This window comes from Clarias gariepinus, chromosome 10 (genome assembly GCF_024256425.1).
Source record: "Clarias gariepinus isolate MV-2021 ecotype Netherlands chromosome 10, CGAR_prim_01v2, whole genome shotgun sequence".
NCBI classification, from domain to species: domain Eukaryota; kingdom Metazoa; phylum Chordata; class Actinopteri; order Siluriformes; family Clariidae; genus Clarias; species Clarias gariepinus.
In genome coordinates, this window is record NC_071109.1 from 23,458,411 (window position 1) to 23,472,087 (window position 13,677).

General features: G+C 34.0%; 1 protein-coding gene across 1 annotated transcript in view; it reads left to right on the forward strand.

Annotated features, from left to right (window-relative positions):
• Positions 1-13,677, forward strand: part of pcdh11 (protocadherin 11) — a 195,310-nt gene that overhangs the window by 62,326 nt on the left and 119,307 nt on the right. The gene's annotated exons all lie outside the window — the stretch shown is intronic.

The window sequence follows — 13,677 nt, forward strand, 5'->3', positions numbered from 1 at the left end:
TCAGAGCTGTGCCTCTTTAGCTGCCAACGGCTTTCGGCCATATCCAGCAGTAGAGCCTTGGCGGGATTCGGTGTGGCCATGCAGTGGAATAAAAGAGCCAAGACATAAAGAGAAACAGGAGGGAGGGAGAAAGAAAAAGACAGTATAGTAGAGGAGAAGGTAAAGCAGCAGACAGTAGAGAAAAAGAAAGAAAAAAGATTTAAAAAAAAAATAAAACAGAGATACTCATCACTCATGCCCACTTACTTGTCTTTACTGTCCTGAAGCATGTAGGAGGGTTTCTATAGTCTCAGTGTGTGCAAGATGGACCTAGAAGCACTGATTTGGTGGAGAGGGAGAAAACTTATTTACTTCTCAGATGGATCTGTAATAGACTCTGCCTCCAGATCATCGGTCAAAGGGCTGTGCAGTCCTTTCATTTCATTCCATTCAATGCTGCCTTCTTGTGCACTGTTTTGATTATCTTCATTATTTAAATGGATTTGCATAACAATTGGCACGATTTTATTAGCCGCGTAGATGCGGATAACAATCAGCACGATGTTGTCGCAGGGCTCTTAATTACTACTCTGAGTAATGTCAAGCAAATGAATCAAGCCAAGCACCTCTCACATCAGGACAGGGGGAAGCAGGGAGCACACTCATTAATGCTGGAGAGTGTGCGGGTCGCTGCACAGGGTCCAAGGTGATATTCAAGCATGCTGTAGGTTAGCACCTCTCTTTTACACATTTATAAATATAGGTGCATAATGTGGAAGTGTATCTCTATTATGTGTTCTGAAATATGGCCTATTTATATATCTTCTAACTATTAATGTTTCTCAGTTTATTTCTTTTTGCGTTGAGATGAACTTCCTCTTGCTTGCTCTATCCTTCCCCGTCTGGGAACGAGGATTGAATGGTTATTATATTTGAGGGGATTAAGGATTTGTGTCCTGCATGGGAAAAAAAGACAAGTAAAAGTCCCCATGTTGTTATTACACAGGCTTTATTGTTCCTTTTGAAATAATCAGTAAAAACGAATTGCTGTGTTCTGTAGTATGCTTTTAAACTTGGTAGAATGGTCTAGTAAAAAATAAATAAATATATATATTTATTATAAATATTTTTTATGAATTTATATATTATAAATGTATATATATAAAGTTTCTTGATTCTGACAGATAAAAATTTAGAAGAGAAGAGATAAAAGTAAAAAAAAAAAGTAACAATTTCTCCTTTAATTGAAAGAAAGTAAAACAAAAGAAAAAAGGAAGGAAGGAAGAAAGGAAGTAAAGGCTTGCACGCAAGTGGGACTCAATATTGGAATCCCGCTGGCCACACATGACCTTTGGCAGTGTGGAAAGTTGATTTGATCCGTTGCGTTGCACTGAGGCCCACAAAGCCCATCCTCATCCCTGCCCAAAGCCATTAGCTTACCGCCTTACCATTGTAGTGGGAAACAAAGGTAACCACCTAACAGTTTATTTGTGTGTATGTCAACAAATTGAAAGCCCTGTTTCTTCCCTGTATTGTGCTCTGTTCACTTGGATGGAGCAGTAACATTAATAGAACTATGCAGATGTAATCAGGCTAATCATCATGAAGGACAATAGCATAAATGAAGATGATGGTATGTTGTCTTTACAAATGCGCTCTTTCTTAACACAAGGGTTAGTCATCTGAGGAGCCAGACACTGAGTCACTCTTCTTTTCATAGCAAACTATTGCTTGAATCTATGGACACACACTTACTGGTAGAAGGATGGTCATTAAAAACAACTGTGGTTGAGTTTTACGTAATGGTTTCCAAATAAGGTGCGATATTAAGGGATATAGGAACACATATAATAGCATCCTTATAAATATAAACCAGTCCTGGACGTGCTACTGCATATACTTTATAGAAGGAGGTGTATGCAGCTTATACAATGTTTCTCAAAAATTCTGCATAGGGGAAATTACTGTAGCTGGTTATGGGATATGGGAGAAAATGAAATGTTGGACCTGTTTTCTTTGAAACATTTCTTAATGTTGACATTTATCCAAACAAACTGCAAACAATATCCATTCCATTCTTGCTTAAAAAGGATGGAGAGAAATATATTTTTCCCTTGTTTGTAACTGCACAAAAAGAAAGAGTGCTTTTCTTCTTGAGTATGCTCATGGTCCAACTGCATGGTCATTTTTAGAGATAATTTTTTTTTTTGGAGTTTAATTGTTGTTTTTGCTTTTTCTTTAAGCATAAACTAGGACCCGTAACCTCACTACCATGCTCAGCTATACAGTTTCCTCCCCTATACCTCCAAACTCAGCTCAATGGCATGTCTGATCCACTCATTCGACATTAAAACAACTTCTCTGCTAAAATTGATTACGGGTCCGGGTCTTGGTAACAAACAACACATTATCTATTAAGGCTTTTATTGAGCACGATTATTTTATTGAACTGTACATTTCTCTTTACTTTAATTCACTCATTTATTGTCTATATCACTTATCCTGTGTACAGGGTGACGGGGGCCTGAAGCCTACCCCAGGAGACTTAGGGAACAAGGCGGGGTAAAGAGACATCACAGCCAAAAAGAAATAAATAAACAAATAATAATAAAAAAGATTGCTGACTGTTTAAAAAAAAATGTTTTTTGTCAAAGTGGATGAAAAATCAAACTTCATTCCATTTGTTCTATGCACATATGGAGAAGCTGTCATTTCAAAGATTGTCCTGGTTTGATGTTTCTCCAGAGACCATGCTGTTACTGAAATTAAATAAATACCATTTAAGATAATAAAAAAGCTAAACAAAATATAACTGTCTGCTCATAGTCATAATTGAGCATGCTTGTCTTATTTTTTTTATAAAAAAAGTATAAAATGAAATAAAACAATATAAAAAAAAAATAACATTTATATTTACAAATCCTCCACCAAAGTTTTCTGAAAGTTTCCCAAAAGTGCTTATACAGTTCATGTGTTAAGGGCCCAGTGTGAGCCTCCTTTAAATAAAATGTTACTGAGGGAAAAATAAAGCTTATTGTTTAATTACTAAAATAATACAGAGCCATATAAACTCAGAGGAGATATCTAGCCAGAACATTTTGTAATGATTTTGAAAAAAAACCAAAAAAAAAAACATGTTTAATCTATGGGCAGAATTGCCACCCAAATATGTAAGTTGAACAAAAATAATTGATGGGATATAATGGCAAAAACCAGTACAGTACGTTTTCGTTTGAACTTATTAAATAGAGTTAAGTACATTTAAAAGCTTTAATTATTTTAGTGATTATGACCTTGTGTGGATATCCTACTATTTGGACAAGATTAAGAGCAGTTTAAAAAGTTTTGAAGATATTATTTCTTTAAATGATTTAAAACATCCTTTTAGCAATACTTAATAGTTCTTATAGCACAGCTAAAGAAAGTTTAAAAAGAATGAATCATACATATTCTGTATTTTGTTATTCAATCTAGAAAGGATTTAAATGATATAGTGTATAAGACATTGGGCTAATGGGCACAATACTTGCAGTATTTCATTCCAGGCTTAATAGCACAGTCTTACTTTTAAAAGATCTAAATTTCATGCATTTAAAGAGAGACTGGGTATGTAATTTAGACAGGAGGCAGCAATTTACATATGCAATTATTAATTTCTTTTCACTTTTCTTTATGTTTTGATTGATTCTTTTTACATTTCGCATTCCACTAAGGTCAGCTCTGATCTGGTCTGAGCTACTGCATGAAACGACACTCGGAACTGAGTGGGTTATGATTGAACATAAACGATTCTAAATTGTAAGATGCAACAAGGAAAAGAAAGTATAAAGAGCATTAGAAGTACTTCACCTTTGATTTGAGAGAAGATATAAGAGTAACAACTAGTGAGGATGACATATTCATTAAACTCTTAGATAATAGATGGGTATAAGTCAGGTTTGGGGAGTCATGCTATTTAATTTAAACATATTTAAATAAATTTAAATGTAAACTTTTTTTTTTTTAATTCACTTGATGTGGCTTTACAAATGAAGATCATGATTCCCTCAAACAATCTAAGTTTAATCTTGGTAGCAGTTTGTTTTACAGTATGCTTAGTAATAAATAGTGTTTAATGTGTAAGTGTAAGTGAATGGTTAGTAGTAATAAGTTAGTGGGTGGTAAGTATCTATCTGTATGTAATCGGTCAATATATGGTAATTATTTAGTATTTAATATTTTTACATTTTTAAAATTATTAAATTAATATTTTTAAAAATATTAAGTTAAAGTTTTGGTAGGGGATTAGAAATGTAAGTATGGTACACTGTACATACTACTACTTATGTATACATCAATAGTACTATAAGGAAGTGCTACAGGAACAATTGCCCAAGAAAGAGCATTATTATCACATACAAAATGTACTTCATTTTCCAATCCTTTTTTTACTTTGCATTCTAAACAAATATCTTGCGAATGTCTCTTCCCATTCTAATAACAAAAACAAGTGAATAGTTACTGTTTAATTTTGATGTAAAATAATCTTTATTTTATTATACAATCTGCTTCCATTACAGAGGAGTTTTTGTGTATGCATATTTGTATATTTACCTGGAAATATTGTTTAAATTTGGCAGTTTTCTAAATACCACAAGGATCTGTATAGTTTGTAATTAAGTACCCTCTACAGCATGCATTATTTATAGTCATATTGCCAAAATGTCACAGAGCACTCACTGCATCATTATTACATTATGATACCAAGTAAAACTATAAAACATGCTACTGTATGTAGATTATTCTATGTAAGTTTAGTGGAAGTATTACTACAGTTATTGTAGTAACACTTTCAGTAGAATATCCAGAAAAAAAATAATTATATAATACTAATACAGTAACTTATTATACATTTTCCTATTAAATAACAGCTACTTACCATAATACATACTGTACTTGCCTATTAATTAGTGGTTAATAACCACAAAGCAAAATAAGTTTGATTTTTTTAATAAAATTTTTCATTCAGCAGTTATATATAAGTTTATCCAATAATAGAAATTAAAAACCAGATAAGCAATTATAATAAGGAATAATTAAATAAATGTGAAATAGAATAGGCCACATACATATACTATGAGAGAGAGAGAGAGAGTATTGACACAAGTATAATATTATATATAACAAAAAATATTGGGCTAAAATACAGACAATAAACTGATATGAATGATGAGGACACATGAGGAATGATTAAAAAACAGTAATGCTAAGTATACTGCATGTACTTTACTGTAATATTAAAATAAAATCTTAGGCTACAATATTAATATGTATATCATTAAACACAGCATTTTATCATAGAAATTCTTTACAGAATGAACATCCATGAAAATACACAAAAAACATATTTGGCACAATCACTGCTGGAGTGTTAGATCATGAATGCGAAGCATTTCTATTTAGATGTCTCACAGAACAAATACTTCCAATACAAGTTACATCAACTCTGTGGGATATGTGACTCATTCATGTAAAATGTTGATTCACTCAATAGATATGTATTTAAAACACGGGGTAACATTTTGAAAAACATATTAATCATAACCTCTAATCTTATGACTGTATAGTGACTGTATAGTTACTTAGAGTTTCAAATGTTTGTACAGTAAAGACTCTCAAGCCCCATTGATTCTTATTCTGTCTAAATTTATCCTTGAACTTTAGTCTGTTTTTTTCATGTATGCCTTTGGATCTATGTGTAATCCTGATATCAATAATCTTTGGCCACTTGCCTATTTGTGGATTTTGAGGGGATTTTAGACTGTTGGCATTCAAAAATATTTTTTTTTGTACTTGCATCCAAACCTAAGTGATTGTCGAAAATGAACTTTAACCATTGTTTATGAAAAGTTTTGTCTTTGGGAAGAAAACTAAAGATTTTATTAACTGTTTTGCAGTAAAAAAACATTTTCCAGGGCTTCATGTACGTTTTACATTTTGAGATGTTGTTGCGTTTTCTAAGGGGCGTTCAATATAAACCTGAGCATATGTCTCAAATCGTACACTCATTTACAGTACTTAAAAGGACGTGAAACCAGTATGCATATATTTTACACTATATAATGGAGTATGCACTTAGCAAAGCTACATTTAGGACCATAAAAAGATTCCTTTGCTTGTCTAGCTAGCTAAAAAAACCTTCCACGAAAATTTCTTTGAACAACCACTTTGGAAATTGATAGAACACTTTAAACATCGTAATGACTCTTGAGGAAACCTTTCAGAAGAGTATTTTTAGATATAAGGCAATGCTATGCAATTTTTTATATAAAAAGAAAAGAAATGAAGAAACAGGCAAAAGACAAATGGCAGCTACAGTATGGCATCACTTTATGAGTATAATAGTGTGAATTTTTGTAGTTTTTGTTAAACTGTGCTGCTATATTACTAGCTCACATTTATTATATAGTTCTAAATGTTAGAATTATTTATTTGGGTTACAAATGTCTCAATAAAAGTTTAGTGCAACATTAATGTAAAAGTTTTTTTTATTACTATTATTATTATTGTTTTTTTTTTTTGTTTTTTTTTTGTGGCGCTTTTAATGGAAGGTGGCCCAAAACACCATACACACTAAAACTGCAACTGTACCAGTGTGTATAGTTTTATTATCTAATATGTGGTCTGTGTCTGTCAAATACATGTTTACGAGCAAGACACACACACACGCAATAAAAATTATGATAAAAACAATAACAATACACATTTTATAAGTGTCTATTCAATAAAAATAATTACCAGCAAACAAATTAAAAAACCTCCATGAATCTTGAATGCATTGTTCTTACGTATTATACTGTCATATACAGTCATATATTGATTGACTCTCATTTGTTTTTTACCCTCTAACCTTTGCTCTGCCTGGCTGCTTGCTCCTGTCTGTCACTCTGTAGCTGACCTTCTTTAATGGTTAAATGTCATACAATATGTCAAAGCTGGGCTATGATATGTATGCAAATTTCCAGCCAATCGTAACAAGACAATGCTAACTGTAAAGTATTTATACAGACATGTCAAGGTGTCTTACAGCAGCTGAGCAATATGTTATTATGCAGTAATTTTGCCCTCTGTTTAAATAATAATCATTATGGGTTTTTTTTATTTAATATTTATAAATCATATACAATATAGCTTTAGGGCCAGCAAACTATTCAATCATTCCAACAATTTAAATGACAAAAATATATATTTTCTAAATCCATAATTTAAAAGTGCAATCAGTGCAGCTGATTGCGCCCTGCTTCTCTGTGGTTTGTCAGTGTATGTTTGAGTACTTGACTATCATTCTAAGACAGCATTATGCCATTTTCTAGTTTCATTTAAGCCAATTCAAACCAGACATGTTTCTAAAGCATTTTTGTAGTGATCGTGACATGCGTCTCAAACACGCCAGTATCGCTTCCATTTTGACAAGTGCATCAATCCACACCAGCTGTGTAAGAGACATGTAACATGTGAGCTTTGTCTGTGCTGCGCTTGTTGCTGTCTCTCTCTCTCTCCCTCTCATTCTTTCTCTTTCCTTCTCTCTCTGTAACTATATACTGTATATATATATATATATATATATATATATATATATACAGTATATATATATATATATATATATATATATATATATATATATATATTTTTTTTTTTTTTTTTCCAAAAATTTTTTCTTTTAGCTGATGTTTTGGTAAGGATGGTAAAGAGTATTGTAAGCCCAAATCTTGCCCAGCTTGAGATTTTGTAACTCAGAAGTCCATAGTATACAGTATAAATTATATAATTTTTATACACACAAACCATATTTTAGCCCTTGTGCCCTGTAGGGTCAGGGTCATCGTGGAAGATACTGTCTAAGGGCCCAAGTAGATCCAAAACATGCCAGTGAAATCCTCATCCTCCCATTACTATCCCTGAAAAAGCAAAATATAATATTGCGGCCTTTTTCAAACACTGGACATGGACTAATCACAGTAGTGTAGAAGATTCTAATGCCTCTCTTGTTTATACCCCGTCACACTCTGATGAAGACCATGAAGCTCACACTGTGCCCTAAAAATATCAAAGGAAACAGCGGGACCGGCGTCAAAAATGGAAAAAATGGTCATTTATCCTTCCTAGCCACGTCCCAAGTCAGATTCTTGATGCATCTATCTTGTCGTCACACATTTCCTGTTGTGCATGTGATCAGTTCCATTGAAATCAAACTGAGTTATTACTATGTTTAATCCAATCTCACTGCGCTCTTACCAAGCACTTATCATGTGCTTACTATGTTGACAATGCTGTTCAGAACAAGATGACAGTGTGAGAAATTGGATCAAGGATTTGTACTAAATTCTCTGAACATAACATAGATGTGCTGATAACCTGCTGCAAATGTGATAAGCACCAGGAGAGCTTAATATTAAAGCAGTCGTCTAGAGCATGGCATGAACCTATCATGATCATACTGTAGGACAATTCTAAAGAGGCTGTTGTAAGAACAACATTAACATACCAAGCATGCAGTGACAACTTAGTTAGAAAACCATCCAATCTTACCCATGTTTGCAGTACGTGAAAAAAGTCCCTAAAGAGGGACATCATTTATTTTATCGTTCAGTTTATATCAATTAATTTCTGCCGAGTTGCTGCCAAGTTGTACATTCCTTCTAAAGTTCCTACTGTACTGTTTCTTTTAGGATGAATATGGCTCAGTATGGCAGGAGTTTTAACATGGATGAAGTGTCTCACACTGTTAATATCACTGAAAAATTGGCAAAATTGTATAATATAATTTTTTTTGCGCTTTATTGTCTAGAAAAAAAGAATGCAGGAAAAGGCCAATTTTTACAATATTTCAAGTACCACGTGAAGCACTTTCAAATACAACATGAAAAGGATTGAGTAAAACCTTAGACATGACTGCAAACAGTGAAGTATATACTATCACATAACTAAACATGCACAATATATATTTTCTTTATGCATTCTATTACAATTGTCAATTATTCAATGCATCCGAATGGCCAAAGAGTAATAATTTCTGAACTAAGACCCAAACAACACTGGAGCCTGAGAGAGAGAAAAAGAAAGAGAAAGAGAGAGCTGTATCGTATGACACATATTCCAGTGACTGAGCTCTTTACTTGTATAGTGGAGAAGTTCTGCAAAGCCTGTTCTTCTGTTCCTCTCCCTCTGAGACAGGCATCAGCAGGCACAAGCTCTTTTGTCCCTGTGTGATGTGTGTGAAACACTTGGCCTTGTCCCAGGGTGCAGCCAGGATCAGAGTACGGCCATCATCTCAGCGCTGGCAGCACACAAAACGGGCTTGGAATGACAAATTGGTCTGAGCCACTGACAAGCACAATGCCAGGAAAGACCCTCTGCACCAAATGGGCAATCTAAACTAAGTTTATGCAATCTGAACACACAAGAGCCGTTCCAGTTGGCACACTCTTCATTATTGTAAAGGACTGATATACATAATCATGTCAAAGTTGTTCGAGGCAAAATTGAACACACTTGGAGACGAAACGAATTGTGTAACAACGAAATTGCTGATAAAACTGGGGTTTGTAGGCACGAAGGGATGTGGTAAAGCCAGCTCACAAGTAGAAAATCGTTTTTTCAAATGTAATCAAACGCTGAGTGTTTTTGAGACACAAAATACGAATGTGGTAAAGGTGTTATTTGAAAAGATTAGAAAGGCTGTTGAAAAAAGAATAAAACTATTAGTGAAATAAAACAAATCAGCAAATTGTGTTTATGGTGCTCTTGTTTTTACTGGCTTTAACCAGCACAAACAACAAACTCTGCAAGCACACATCAAGTAAATCTCATTCGAAAGTCAGGGCCGAATACCAAAAAAACTAGGACGCTGAAACCTTGTTTTCACAACTTTTTAAAGTAGTCACATATTGAATGTCGTCAGATTTCCGCTTTTAGACTCCAGCCACTGAAAATACATAAAAGTACATAAATAATTACATGAATTCAGGGTCTGTCAATTAACCTCAGCGTCACTGCTTAAAACTATCAATGTTTAAAAACTAAAACTTTTTTCTTTACATCTGGGCCTGAATATGGAATATTTAAAAATATTGATTTTTAATACTTTAATTGACACTTTTTCCAAAACAAACAAAGTAGTAGCTTAATTTAAATCACTGCAATGCTGACCAGGCAGCAACTAAGGACTAGTGAGTAAGTGAAGGAATTAATTAATTATTGAATGAACGCTCTATGTTCATGCTAATGAACTAAGTCTTTGTTCGTTCTGTCTGACTGCTAATTAACATTCACAAACTCTTGCAACATTTTCTTGTTGTTGTTGTTGCACTCCTAATGCACACCTTTATTCCCAGCCAGATGTCATGTGAACCTCTCTGGCAATCTTTAACAAACACAATCAAATCATTTATTTGTTTGTTTAGTACATTTTTTCATTCCTAATAACCTATATTGATATTTTATTATATGCAGAGTGATTAAAACAATGAGCAAAAGGTAAACACTGCAGCATTAAAGAGTAATAATACAATGAGGTTAAGATACTAATTACAGACTAGACAATGTAACTTTATTGCTTCAAAGGATCTCTACCTGGATAAAAAGAAATAAAACAACAATCGTACTTTAAAAATGTTTCGTACATTAAAATTGGAATTTGTTTCAAGATGTGAGTCGTGTTATCATCGGCCTGAAGTATTTTTTTTTCTATTTCCACACACTTTAATCTTAAAGCAGGGCATATTGGTAAGGCAATGGCAAGACCTAGAGAGTATATATAGAACTTACCTGCCAAGCTACATCAGACTGAATCTATGAGCTTAGACTGAATATGACTGACAGGACCCATTTCACCGTGTGACAGATGGCTGCTCTGACTCTTTTTCCTCTTGCTATTAAAGAGATATTCAATCAAGCACTGATGACTTGAGCCTGAAACCACATCCTAGCACAACTTCAGGTGGACTACAGTTCCCCTGATTTGTGCTATGTAGGAACTTGTTTTTCGCTTGTCCTGGATTTTATTCAAGGATGTAACTCATTGAAGGACTTGAAAATTATCCTGCAGGATGTTGCACAAAAATGTGAGATAGTTTTTTGTATGGTACTGTATGTTAACTTTAGAGGTAAAATGCAAACTGTTCTCTTATTGCTAATCTTATTTATTCATTTACCTTGTCTGGAAATGCTAAATGTACAGTATGGCCTCTTGATTGCATGGCCAAGACAGACGCTAAATTATACTGCACAGTCTGGGGTCCCAGAGTTGCCTAAGGCTTTGAAATTGCTAATGATCAGCTGCGGAGAAGCTCTTTGATAGCAGTGCCTGGGGACGCTGAAGCGGATCTGCTGTTGTGTGCTGAAAAGCCAAAACCCTTGTTTCTTTCTCTTGCTAAAAATGGAGGTGGTGGAGGAGTGGATTTGGCAACTAAAAAGAAAAAAAAATGCAAAAAAAAAAAAAAATCAGGTCAAATAATAATAATAATATTATTATTATTATTATTGTTATTATTATTATTGTTATTATTGTTATTATTATTATTACTAATATTGTGGTTTTTGTTCTTCTTCTTCTTGTCATTGTCATTGTTGATGTTGATGAGGTGATGCTATTGTTATTTTCATTTAAGCTAGGTAACAAAACACTGAGCAAGTAATGAGAATGAAGCTAATTTTTTCTTTAGTGCTCTTGAGCATCAGCGGGAAGTGAAATGCACAAAGCCTCTCAGTGTGTGGTGAATATTACTGGGCCAGGCAGCCTTGCAGTGCCATCCTGCCAGAAAAGTGCCGCATTCCCTCCACCCCTGACTGAATAGGCTACTTGTTTGTTGGTTCTAAAAGGGGGTCATCTAAGAGGGTGCTTAATCTGGTCCACCTGGTGTATATTGAAGAAGACAAGTTAATGTAACCATGTTCAGACCTCCTCCCAAAAACTGCTTTTAAGGCCAAATGGTACTGTAGTGCTTATTTGAGTCGAGTCTCAAAGCTTTTGTTACAGCTCATCGTAGACATTTTCCCTTGTAGCCACAGCTGGTATTAAATAAAAACAACAACAACAACAACATGTGATTGATCTTTAAAAATTCCTAGACATATTGTAAGTATTGCTACTAAGGTACTGCTACTTTATTTTAGGTTTAGAAATGTAAAAAAAAAAAAATGTATCACCATAGTATAACAAATTGATTAGATCATTTATCATTTCCCTAGTTGCATAGAAAGTGTATGCTGTGTGTCATTTCCCTCTTATTTCATAATGAATGCATATCGTATACACAGCTAGGTTGTAATTGTTGTGATAAAATATTCCTGCATTACATTTAAGCTTCTCTAAAGCAGTAATAAATGACCAGGTTTTTTTTTTTTTCATAAACAGCTTTGTTTTGTTCTGCTAAAAGAATGAAATGTGATTTTTAATGCTGTTAATCCCTTTAAAACACATAGCAAACTCATTACCACCTGAGGATAGGGTTTGTGTGTATGTGTGTGTGTGTGTAGACATAAAAGCATGCTTGTGTGTTTAGTTGTAAACATGAGGAGGGTGCGATTATCTTTTTTTAACAAAGAAGTGCATTATCCATTTGATCTCAAATACGATGTATCCAGTAGAACAAATGTACATTTAAGTATCCGGTGTTAAGACAAGATGAAAAAAATATTCCGCACTTCCTTGAGTTGTTTTTAAGCTGTCTAATTTTTTTGCTTAAGTAATTAAACCTTTTGTTTAAAGAATGGCAAGGTTTAATAATGTTCATACAGGTAAAAAAAAAAAAAAAGAAAAAATGTAAAAGAAAAAAGAAGTCTGTAGTAATGCTGCAAATGCTATGTAAAAATGTGTAACCAGGCACCTAGCACAATAAACACTTTAAGAGCTCAGTGATGGCTCATAAATTAGCACAGAACCGATGTACAGACTTTGATTGCACAGTTTAAAGTGCTAGTCAGAGCATATAATTTCAGTTTTTTTGTCTATATATCCTTCTGAACCCTGTTGCTGTTCTGTTAATGAGGAGAAATTTGTGGTTTTATTTCAGTCATTTGTTTCTTTAAACTATTAAATACATGACTCACAGCAGGGAAACTTCTGCAGGCAGTAGTGCTTTAAAAAAAATACATATATATGCACTAATGACAAGAAATACAGGCAGAAAGCATCAGGTGTAATATGAGACCCCTTACTCATTCCTCCATAGCTGGTCTAAAGATGTTTTTCTCTCTAAAATGGATGCATTTGCAATTCAGAATTGTTACGAAGCCTTAATTCAGACTTTTCTCTGCACTCGAGCACTGTCTCAAAGAAGGGGCTTCACACTGCTTAGGAAATGAGCACACCATGAGCAGGGGGCTTTCAATGTTTTAATGCACTTTTGGGAAGCTGTCATTTTTAAGAGCACCCCCATTTTTAGCATCAGCTTTAACGCGGCTAGCAGGGACATTAAGATTTTGTTCGGTCCAGTTTTCAGACCCAATTCTGCCTCTGCTGAACCACTGCGAAGCTACACAACATAAATGCTGATGTGTGGCATTGTATTTCAGCTCATGATATAATTTTTAAAAAATCTTGAAAAATATCAAAACATTAATCATATTTAGATGCAGACAATCATTTAAGCCCAACAGGGTGTTCCTAGTGCACAGTTGTCACGGTGTCCCCCCCTCACGGCATGCCATTACTATTAG